The sequence below is a fragment of the Lygodium microphyllum genome, chromosome 24, assembly GCF_053477565.2.
Source record: "Lygodium microphyllum isolate KBCC chromosome 24, Lygodium_microphyllum_v1.1.10, whole genome shotgun sequence".
In the NCBI taxonomy this organism is placed as follows: Eukaryota; Viridiplantae; Streptophyta; class Polypodiopsida; order Schizaeales; family Lygodiaceae; genus Lygodium; species Lygodium microphyllum.
This window is the reverse complement of record NC_141158.1, coordinates 29,170,406-29,182,588: the sequence shown is the minus strand read 5'-3', so window position 1 is coordinate 29,182,588 and position 12,183 is coordinate 29,170,406. Positions and strand designations below refer to the sequence as shown.

General features: G+C 47.3%; 1 pseudogene; it reads right to left on the bottom strand.

Moving 5' to 3' along the window:
- The window catches only part of LOC148014942 (ruBisCO large subunit-binding protein subunit beta, chloroplastic pseudogene), a 100,166-nt pseudogene extending 91,093 nt beyond the window's left edge, over positions 1-9,073 (bottom strand).
- Positions 9,074-12,183: the final 3,110 nt, after the last annotated feature.

The window sequence follows — 12,183 nt, the reverse complement described above, 5'->3', positions numbered from 1 at the left end:
CGGCCAGGTCCTCCTCCTCCTTTCTTCTCAACTCCTCTTCCTCCTCCGCGACTCTTCTTTTCCTTTCCTCTTTAGCCTTTTTGTATTCTTCCTCTAGTTTTTCTTTTTCCTCCTGCTCTTCTCTTCTTCTCCTTTCAGCCTTTTGCTTTGATGCCTTTTTAGCCTTCTTGACTTGCTCTGTTGTTTCTTCTTCTTCCTGCTTCTTCTTCCTGCTTCCTCTTTCTTTCTCTCTCCTCTGCCTCCCTGAGGGATTGTCTTTTTGCTTTCTCCAAGTCTTCCTTCTCCTTTCTACGGCCTTCATCCCGTTTCTTTTTCTTTTGCATTGCTTTTTTCTTGGTCTCCTTGACCTGCTTTTTGCTTTTTTGTTCTTCCCCTTCTTCCTCGGTTTTCGTCCTATCACTGGACCTCTCCTGGTGTTGATGAGGAGGTGATCTGTCGGGTGTTTTCCCTTCCCCCTCTTCTTCTTCCTTCATGGCCTCTTGGATAAGTGACGTTAAGATGCCCCCATATGTGATCAACGAGGCTTTGGAGGAGGCCCTCTTTCTTTCTGCGGCCTTTGACATCGGGGATTATTCTCTTGCTGGCATGCTTCCTAAGGCTAGTGCTCTAGCTGCCTGGGGGTCGATGGTCTTGTGCACGTAGCTGTTTCAGTCGACTTTGTGCAAGGTATGTGCCGTTACATTTTCCAGTATTGGTACGCTGATTCGGTGTATCAGTGCGTTGTAGCGCTGGCTAGAAAAGAGCACATGTATGAGTTTTGCCTATAGCCTGGTCTCTGCACTGGGGATGTCTTGGATACTGATGCCGTCGTTTGTCAGGACGTCCTCCTTTCTCATCCCCAGCATGGCGTATACGTCCCTTTTCTACTTCTTTTCCACCTGTGGTTCGAGTCCCAGTGCCTTCTCCACCAAGACCGGGGTTAGACGAACCACTATTTGCTTAGCATTCTGTCCTCTTCCCACTGTGACAATGCCGCATTCGCTGTCGGGGTTGTAGGACCTGAGAAATTCCACATAGCTCATATGGTCGGGTTCTCGTGCGAAACTTTCTGGATACTTCTTGAGGTTGCAGCTTTCCATGACGCTCCTGGCTGCCTCTTCCTTGGCCACTAATTCTTCTAAATTGTGAATAGTTTGGAATTTCAATCGATTGTAGGCGCGGCTCTCCAGGTTGATGCTGTACTGCATTCTCTCCTCCTCTGTGAAAGGGAGTCGGTGAGCTCAGTCCTGCTGTGACATTTTTTTTGTTCCTCTCATAAACCGTAATTTTCATTAGTGCTTGCGACATAATAGTTGTTGAAAAAAAAAACTCTATGCTTTTGAATGAATTCATTAAGGTCTAATGCAGATTTCCTTTTTCAGACTTTGACTTTTTGCCCTTTAATTCAAAGTTTTCATGCCCTTTTCCTACCCCATCCGTTTTGATATATATCTACGTGCTTCATTGACCTCGATTTGATTTACTGATTCTGATTTGATTCACCTTACCCCCTCCCCTTCCAGTTTGAGAAGAATCCTTCCTAGGATTGAGGGTTAGAAGGTGAAGGGCTTTCGGCATGGAGGTATAGGGCTACTTGTGAAGGAGCCAAGTATAGAAATTGGGGTTGTATTCCAAATGGGCTTCGCGGTCCAGGTTAGAGGGTTTAATCCCCACTTGGGTGATGTATGTGAGAACATCAGTTAGGAAGTTGCCCAAGTTGACGTAGCTAGCAATAAGCAACTCCTCCTCGGTCAACAAGCAATCGAGGTAGGGGTGTCCCTTGATGTGTTCTTCTATAGGACAGCCCCGCAACGTGGTTAACACTCGATATGAGGTTGGCGCGACGTATGTGGGGTCGTACTCTGCTATTTTGATAGCACGTCGCTGCTCTAGTGTTGGTCATTATTCGGTATCCTTCAACTTCCCATTGTAGCCTAAGAGCATACCAATGCCTTAAGAATTGGGATTTTGTCTCAGCAAGTTTTGACAGCTTTGCCACTTCTTGGTCAGTGATGGCAGAAGTGGTTCGCTAATCATACGATGTGATGAGGTGTTGTTTGATTGCTTGCTCTTTTGAGATCTCACTGCTGAGCAACTTAGCAGTGGAGATAGCAGCTTTTGCAAATGCGAATTCAAACGTTTCCCAAGAATAAGGCATCATTTGAACTTTGGCTACAAAGGATTCATCCAATAAGCCTAAGTCGAGGCGATCGTAGTTCAAAGCTAGCGACACAAAAGTGGCATCCAATCGCTTAATGCAATCCACCACGCCATCCCCTGTTTCCTCAGCTAAATCAACTGCTAGTGAGAGAAAATATTTCCTCTCGTAAGAGGGCCTAAGGCTTGCAGGTGGTTGGGGTTTGGTAAGACTTGAGCCTTTGGCGATGGAAAGTTTCGGTGATGAGTGTTCTTGAGCTTGCAATTGGGTCGTTGGGACGGAGGCTAGGTTAGCAGCAGCCTCGAGCGACGGCCTGCTGCTTCCAGAATGGATTTGGAAAGTCGGCTTGACACTGATGGGTGATGACTCCTGTGACGGCGGTTGTTGCTTGGGTCGATAGGCATGGGCAACTCTCTTGGGTTCGCGTGTGGATGAGCTTGATGGTTGCGGGTCGGGGCTCTACGGCTTGTAGTTTTGAGGTTCTACGATTTTTGGAATGATCCAGCTTGAGGTTGGCATACGAGTGGTGCCTCTGGCTGTGTGGGCCTTAGGTATCCATAGCCAAGCATTGCCCTCATAGTAGCCTTGTGCATGCAGGAGGGTCTTGGGGACCCATCTTTGACTAATTACACGTCTATTCCTATAACTGTGTTTGGGCTTTCTAGGTTTAGAGTTTCTGTTCTTATGAGGGTAGGAGCGTCGACTCCTAGGCGGCTGTTGCGGTTGTTTAGGCATCCATTGAAGGCGAGGCTATGGGGCCTTAGCTTTGGCTACTATGGGTTGCGGTCTAAGAAGCTCGGGGAGTGGCAGCCGCACACTACCCCCTCCTTGGACTTGCCTACAGATGTTTCTATCAGTGGCTTTGTGGCCCGTGATGAGGTTGCGCAGCCCTTGTGCTGAAAGTTGTAACAATGAGAACGTTGCCTATTGCGAGGTGGATGCGCTATGATGCATAGTCAACATTGCAGTAGGTTTGCTTTTTGAAGGTGCGCCCTAGCAGTGACTCTGTGCCTGCGTTTTTAACATTTGGCAACACATAAAAAATCATTGGAACAGTCAGACTCGATAGAAATGGTTGTTTTGCACTTGCCAAGTAGTGCGTAGGAATGGGCCCCATATGGGCTTAATTTGGCAGCGGTGGATTGAAGTTGTGGTTTGCCAAGTTGGGTCCAATGATCATGGGTTAAGACATTAAATTCTGCTCCCTCGTCGATCAAGGAGTTGAAAGCACATGTTTGTTTTGTCATGACCGTGATACAGAGGTGTGCAGGTTCTACGGCCTCCTCATCCTCATCGTTGATTTCAGTCATTGTGGCTACTCGTACTTTGACAGGCGGTTCTAACAGTGGTGGCTCATGCAAAGGATGCGTAGGGGGGTAGTACTTCTTGACGCAACTGCCATTGAAGAAGCCTATTCCTTCACCGTTTAGGGTCTCAAGTTCGACATTGCCTGTTTGGCTAATCACACAAACTTTGAAGGGTCCAAGACCTCTAAATTTCACTTTTTGCTTATGCCCCTTAACTGAGTAGAGGAGCACTAAGTCACCCTGCTCAAACCAGCGCTGCTTGACGTGTTGGTCAAACCAGCTCTTGCGGCGGGCTTTCTCACAGATTAGTGCATGGGTGGTGAGAAGACGAGTCTCCAAGAGGTGTTCAAGCTCAACTAGTCATTGCATCCATGCCTCCTTCCCTTCCCATCGTTCTTGAAGCGCTATTCTCAGGCTAAGAACAAGGAACTCTAATGGTAGAGTCGCTTTTATTCCATATGTTAGTCTAAAGGGGCTGACCGACAGCCGTTTTATAAGCTGTTCGGTAAGCCCACATAGCTGCCATCAACTTGTTGTCCCAGTCACTGCGTGAAGCAGAGACAACCTTGGTTAGGACATTGAAAAGAATCTTATTTGTTGATTCGCTCGTCTTGGCCGTTCGCCTGAGGGTAGTATGGCGAGGATTTGTGATAGATGATGGGGAAAGTGGACAGGAGATGCGCGATCACTTCATTGATGAAGTGCGACCCTTGGTCATTGACCAGTTCGATGGGGCAGCCAAATCGCGAAATCACTTGCTCCCATAGAACTTAGCCATCATTCTAGCGTCATTTTTTCATGTCGCTCGCACTTCTGCCCATTTAGTGAGGTAATCCGTGGCCACAATGATGTATTTGGCCTATGAATATTGTGCCGCAGGACTGATGGGTCCAATGAAATCAATTCTCCATTTTTCAAAGGGTTGTCGAGCAATAACTGGGGTTAATTCCATTTTATTTTTGCAAATTGGGACCTTCTGCTGGCACTCGTCACAGTGCTTGACGAATCAAGCTGCGTCATGGAAAAGCGTGGGCCACCACAGTTCTTCAGACTGCAACACTTTTCGTGATGTCGTGTCTCCACTAAAGTGCCCTCTGGCAATGCCATCATGCGCTTCTGAGAGCACATCGTGCATCTCATATTCACACATGCATCTGTGCAACAATAGTCTTGCCCCAGCCTATAGAGTTGGCCTGCAATCAGCTGATAGGGCTAGATCTTAAGGATTAATCGCCTAAGTTGGGCTTTTTCTATTTGTCGGTCAGGCAGTTCGTGCTCAAGCACTTGGACTATGTCATCTGCCCAATACGGCATTAGATCAGCCTTAAATAGATCTCTCTCGCTGGAAAGGTTAAACAGATGGGCGTCGGGTAATTCATCAATAACACCTTGTCCAGCGGCTTCTTCGATGGGAATGCGCAACATGTGATCAATCAGACATGTAATGTTGTTTTCCCTTCCATACCACTACGGAGAAGTCAAACTCTAAAAGCAGAAGGAGCCATCGAGCTATGCATCCTATAGCACAAGGTTTGTTTACTAGATAGAGCAAGGCTTGATGGTCCACAAAGAAGGTAAAGGGCATGGCTAAAAGGTAATGCCGGAATTTCTTCACTGCGAATACCATGGCTAATCCCTCTCTTTCCGTCGTCGAGTAATTCATTTCCGTCTCAGTGAGAGTTGCCCGCTAGCAAAGCTCACTGGATAGTCTAAATTGTGTTCGCCAGGTTGGCACAACATTGCTCCCACAGCAAACTTAGAAGCATCGATGTGCACGTGAAAGGTAGTGGTCCAATCTGGGGCTTGTAGGATTGGTGCTGTGGTTAGAGCCTTCTTCAATTCTTCATATGCCCGTTGGCATGCTTCAGTCCATTCAAACACAATAAGCAGCTTGTACAAGGGTCTGGCGATCAACGCATAATTCAATACAAACCGTCGATAGTACCCAGCATGGCCCAAGAAGCATTGAACTCCCTTGTAGTTGTTTGGGGGTGGAAGGTCAACAATGACCCTGACCTTTGAGAAGTCAGTGGGGCAATGCCGTTCTTCGACACCACATGCCCTAAGATGCATCCATGCTTCACCCAAAACTTGCACTTTAAGGGGTTCAAGGAGAGACGATATAAGCGACACCGCTCGAAGACCGCTCGGAGTTTGTCTAAGTGTTCGATCCAGTCCAAGTGGACACAGAGGTCGTCGACAAAGACTTCTAACTCCTTGCAAAGCATATCCTTAAAGATGGTGCACATGAGTCATTGGAAAGTGGCAGGGGCATTAGTCAACCCGAAGGGCATGACTATGTAAGCAAAGACGCCCCACTCAGTGGCAAAGGTAGTCTTATGCTTGTCTGCAGGATGCACTTACACCTAGTTGTACCCTGAGAAGCCATCCAGAAAACTGTAGGCTTCCTTGCCTGCCACTCTCTCAAGCATGTGCTCGGTGTATGGAAACGGATAGTTGTCCCTGTTGTTTGGTAGCAGCGTTTGCCTTCTTGTAATTGACGCACACTCAGATTTTTCCATTCTTCTTCATCACGATGACTATGGGCAATACCCAGTCTGAGTGCTAGAGTCATCAAAGATTGGGGTAACGGCTTGATCTTCCTTGGCAATAGGATGGACGCTGTCAGAATAGAGATGGACACCTGGAAGACCTCACCAGTCAACTTAGATGTCATCTCGGCTATGCTCAAGGGTAATGCTCAGGTCAAGGAGTCCTATGGACCCTTGACCAAGTATATCCCATGCCCAGAGGACGAGCGAGATTGGATGCATGTCCACTCCCCTTATGACTATAAAGTCAATGGAGAACTGGACACCTGCAATCTTCACTGGCTAATTCTTAAGCACCCCGAATGGCTTGACTCTCATCCCGTTTGCTAGTGTGACATTAAACCTAGCAGTCTCAACAGGTGGGTTACCCCAAGTCTGAAGCACTATGTGGCTAAGAACACTAACCCCAGCCCCCGTATCCACGATTCCCTTCCTCATTGTATCACCTAGGGCTAAAACCGGTAAGAGCGCATGCATCTCGGAACCTTCCCAGAAGGCATTGACGTGCAAGGATTTAGGCATAGAGCGTAGCGTTAAACTTGGTATTTGTGTCTCTGCATCGTGGTCATGAGGGTATGCCATGACCTGCCCTTGTGACCCTTCAACCCACCGCTTAAGATCTTGCCATAGGGTGGGATGCTGCCTAAGCAGATCTCCCAGGCTAAGTGTTATAGGGGTAGTCACCAACGTGGTTCAGACGTCGTTGGGTGTTCTTCTCTCCCCCAACTTGGATGGTCCTGACCAGTGGCCGTGACTGAACCGCGGCCCTATAGTAGCGCCAAGGCTTGGCCTTAGCGGCACCGTTTGTGGTGCAGTTGCTTCTCTTGACTTTGGTTGTGGAGGCGAGGTTAGCATACTTATGCTGGAGAGATTATCGATCGCATCCTCTATGATGGGCTCAACGTCTTTTAGATGCTCTTGGGCTTCCTTCACCCATTCCTTCACCTTCTCTATGGCCTCTAATTGTCGCTTTGGATGCGGGTATTCCCCTACCTTAGTGCTTTCCTTTTCGGCCGTCTTAGGGGCTGATGTCTCTACTTCTGCGTCAGAGACCTTCTCTCTAGCAGGCAAAGTTGTAGCACTCTCCGTTTTTAGTGCAATTTTAGCTTTCAACTTCTTCCTCTGCCATCTACGACTCTTCTTTCCTATCGAGGCTGCATCAAGATTGCTAGGTCCTGGCAAAGAGATGCCGGCCTGCTTCATTTGGGCATGGGTCATGACCCGCAATGGAATAGGCGTGGCCTCCCCATCATGGTTCTCGACACCAAACAACCCCAATGGGACAGATGGCTCGTTGGCTGAGCTAGGCGACGGCTTTCGCCTTGGGCAATCGACAAAGAGATGGGTGATTCCGCACTCAGCACACCTTTGATCCGCCTTGTCTCTGTTTTGCTGCTCCCTTTCAGGGCAGCGTGATGAGACATGACCTGGGTGGCCACAAGTCCAACAGGCGATTGGATCCTACATCTACCCTCCTAGGCCTTTACCTCGTCCTCTTCCTAATGCCATCACTGGTATGGGGCAATAATCCATGAGGACAGTGTTGCCCTCATCGTCATGCGAGACGTAAGGGCATATGTAAGCTTCTTCCTCGTTTGGTTCTTCCACATAGTGGGTAGGAGTGTCACTCGGTGGATGGGTTAGGTAAGGACCAGGCGGTCTAGGAATGCCCGTAGGATTTATTTCCATCCTAGGAACAGCCAGCTTAATGTCGTTAGGCGCAAGGAGGACCAATGGGGCTCCCCTTCTGAAAAATGGCTGTGGCCTGTTCGCTAGGTAAGGCTGGTCGTATGGTTGTAAGTATGGAAGTCTCCTTGGCTGTCTACAATGCGCGATGTCATGACCGAACCTACCGCAGTTAGCGCAAGGTCTTGACCTAAGGTCTTGACACTCGGCTGGCAAGTGGTTTCTGCCACAGTACATGCATTGGATGTGTGGGCGCGTTGGTTTTCTCAACATATCTTGCAACTTGGCTAGTTCCATCTTAACATCAGCCAAGTCGTGGTTCGTTTCGGTGGTTTTTCCCTTATCCTGGGATGGTGGGGCTGATCGCTCACTCGAGGCTGACGCTCTCTCTAAGCTTCGCGAGTTGGTCTCTTCTAGGTTCATGCTTCTGGAGCTCCGCTCCTTCAGCTGATCGTCAACTCAGATGGCTTCCTCAAAGACCCTGGCTAGTGTGTCTCACTACAAGCTCGAGTTGCCTGCCAAAGCCTTGTATAGTTCCTCATTCTGAATCTCGCTGACGAATATAGTTGATACTACTCTTTCAGTCAGTCGCTCTCCAGTAGGGATTCTCTTGAAGAGACTCCGCACATGGGTCACGTAATCGTGAATGTCCTCCTTCTCTTTTTGCTTGACATTCATTAAGTGTACTAGTAGATTATCGGAGTATCCGGGCTCGGCAAATCTCTTAATGAAGAGATCCTTGAGGCCGTTGAAGTTGGCTCACTCTGCGTTATCCAAGCTCGTATACCACGTCCTACCCTTGTCGCCCAAGCAAAGCCCGAACGCTTGAGAGTGTTGAGTCAGGTCATTGAGGCCGTTGGCTTCGCAGACTTGCTCAAACTGCTCAACAAAGCTATATGGATCATCATGGGGTTGGTACTTATCGAGTTGCTTGGCAACAATAGGGATTCTAGCCTGGCTCTTTGAGCCCAAGTTTACTCCTAATCTTACGAGCAGCGATGTCGCTAGAGCCGTGGCACTTTGCTCTGCAGTCGTGTTATCGAGCAGTCGCTTCATGAGAAGCTCACTCAACGTTAAGTCTCCTTCTAGTGCTCTCTCATGGTCGGTTCGATTTCTGCTAGCCAAGTTTAGCACCCGCTGTACCTCTCGCAACTCCATGCCTTGCCTTTGGCTCCTAGCCTGCTGATCCCTATTGTACTCAGCCATGCTTTGCAATGCTTTGCGGGCCAACTTCCTCTCCTCTTCTAGATCTTCGATGATAGTGTCTGTTGTCCTACCGCGGTGCTCATACCGAGCATGAGCATTGTAACTACTGACCAGCTTTCAGCATCTGGAAAGGCTTCTAAGTCAAATTCCTTATTAGATCTGCGGTCGGAACTTTCTTCTGCCATTGTCGAGTTGTCGTGCTCCACCAAGCTATCGATCAAGTTCAGTAGACTCGTTAGATCCACTTCGTCGGCATCCCTTGCTTGGTCCTACTTCTGCGCATTGATGGTTTGTCTATGTATTGGGTTCTCTCCTACTGGTGGGTTCCTTGAGTGGTTTATCTAGGTGAGTTCCTTCAGTTATTTAATACCGTCCTCAATTTATGGCCACTCAATGTGTCTTTCCTTGTGCAATTATACTCAATCAGGCTTTCGGTTTCCTTAAGTGTACTTCAAGTGCGAAAATTTAGGGTGAGTGCAGCAACCAATTCCTAAACGTCTTACGCACTCTCGCGTTGTTTTGGGCCGAATATACTTGTTGGTCAATTTCCTGGTCGTCTTGTCAGGGTTTAGGGTTTCTCTAAGATGTCGCCTCGTTCATTTTTGGTCCAATCAGGCCTTACAACTCAGCGGTTTGCGTCTAAGCCTCCGAGTCTCCCACCTGCCCACTTCTAGTTGCTAAGCGGTGGCGCTCTACGATTTTTCCTATTCCATGTGCCAGAATCAAGTTCTGAGTGCCCTATGGGCTTTCGATAGTTTGAGCTGCTGAGCTCTAGCCGGGTCAGGTCAAATTTCTGAAAATTTAGTGAAAATTTACACTCGACCATCGGCAAGTGGACCGATGGCCGAATTTGACACGTGGCAGAGGGCCGAATTTGTTTATGGTCCAAATGATCGACTCAAATGGGCCGATTAGGGTTTTGGCCAGATGGGCCAAATGGCGAGGAGCCGAGGGTCGATTCTGGGACTCCACCTAGAAGTGGCCGTTCAGACGGGGGCCAAGTGCGGCACACGTAAACAGCACGAGCTCGATTTCGATCATTTCTCATGCTTCACTCAATCATACCAAGCACAACCCTCCAGATCCTACCTAAGGGGGTAAGAGAAGGGATTCATATACTTGGATAGAGTGGTGGGCTCATCGTTGGTGCGATCGAATCAAATCGGGCGATAGCTCTCTCTCTCTCTCTCTCTCTTTCACACTGAAATGGTTGCAAATGAGTGCTTCCTTGGCCACTTGGCTCTTATACCCCTTCCCGGGTATGATGTTGATGCCCCCAATCACTCACTTTCCGATCTTAAGCATCGCAAGCGAGTTTTTTGCCATTTTTGCACAATTTTTTGCCCTGTTTTGCTCTGTTTTGCAACAGTAAACCCTACCCTTCTCCAGTGCGATTTCCTAATTCTATCCTACTCTAAATGCAACAAGAATCGAAAGAAAAATACTGAAATTGTTTCTCCATGTTTCCTAATCATCAAACAAACAAAATAACCCAAAATACTTACTTGTTTTGAAGATAAAAAACACCCAAACTTCCTACCTATCTCAAGCTCCGTTTCGGGGATGAATCCCTTACTTCGATGCTTGATATGAGGTGGAAAAGTGCTCAAGATTGAATCCGTTGGTCGTGGCAACGGAACCAAAATGTGGGAGCTTTTGCTCTACTGCCAAGACCCACAGACCGCTTATTGTTTCAAGCGTTCCAAGCGAGCTCTAATGGCTATCTCTCACCTATCCGACGCGTCATCGATCCTACGAGTGTAGTGAGCTTACCTTAGTGCGGATAGGAGTTGCCTCCTCTCTCCCACACACCGGTAGCTCCACGATCCTAGATGCTAGCTCAAGCATCCTCAAGCCTCCTCCACCTCCAAGCTCCATCCTCCATAGCCCTGTGTGCAAGAAGAGAGAAGGGAAGAGAAGAAGAGAAGAGGAGATGGTGAAGAGATTCACCCTCTTGATTCCTCACTCTCACACGCATTCACTCCCTCACACTCTCACACTCCCTCTCTCAAGAGCACACACAAGCAAGAAGGTGAGAAGGAGAGAAGAAGAAGAAGACTCCTTTTGCCACACACCAAAGAATGATCTCTTATTCACTTTTTGAACTTTATATATACAAACCCTAAAATCCCATGGGCACCCATCCCTTTTTTACATGACCAGCCATTGTGGCAAGGTCCTTTTTCCATTTCCCTCTTCTGGCTTTGTGCCTCTAGCCTACACCCATCTAACATTTTACAACTGGCATAGGAGGGAGCCTAGCGCTCTTTTACAAGATTTTCTCGAGTTTTTAGAGGCGCTTTTTCATTTAAGGTTGCAAATTTTGCCCCGGTTCATCTTTAGAGGCCGCCTGCATGTCTTTGCTATTTTCCCATCTTCCTTTTGCTTTTTCCTCCATTTTTCCGCCATCTTGACTTGGGGTTAACATAGATCTAGTTGAGTGAAGATCCATTTAAGACTTTTATAGTCGGTTACCTGTGAGAATGTCTTCTCGAGTAGATAATGTCTCCATAACTTGACAGTGTGGATGATTGCAAGTAATTCCAAGTCATGAGTAGTACTATTTCTCTCATGAGTCTTCAATTTCCTGGAGGAATATGCTACTGGATGTCCTTTCTGCATGAGTATGAATCCCAAAGGAGGAGAGCTTGCATTGGTCACCACTTCGAATTCTTTGCTAAGTTTGGGTAGTTTGAGGATCAAGGCTGTGACTAAACTTAGCTTGAGTCTGTCAAAGCTAGACTATTCAACTTGGGTCCATTTAATGGAAACATGCTTCTTGAGTAGGTTGGTGTGAGGGGTGCAGCAATCAAGGCATAATTCTTGATAAAGACCTGATACCATCTTGCTAAACCCAAAAAGCTACAATCTTCACTTATAGTGGTTGGAGGTGGCCAGTCTTGTACATCCTTGACCTTGGCCGCGAATCTACTGAAATTCCCTCTATTGAAACTATAAAACCTAAATACTTGATTTTCTTCTTGAAGAACACACACTTCTTCTTCTTAGCATATAGCTTGTGAGTCCGCATTGTCTCAAGAACTTTCCGCAGCTGTGACTCGTGACTTCCTTCATCATTGGAATATGTTAAGATGTCATCAAATAATACAAGGACAAAATCATTAAGATAAGGTTTGAATATATCCTGCATTAATTTGTTGAAGGTAGTAGGAGCGTTGGTTAATCCAAATGACATTACGATAAACTTGTAATAATTGTACCTTGTGCTAAGAGTGGTTTTTGGGATATCTTCTTGCTTGATTTTGATCTCGTAATACCCTGATATGAGATCAAA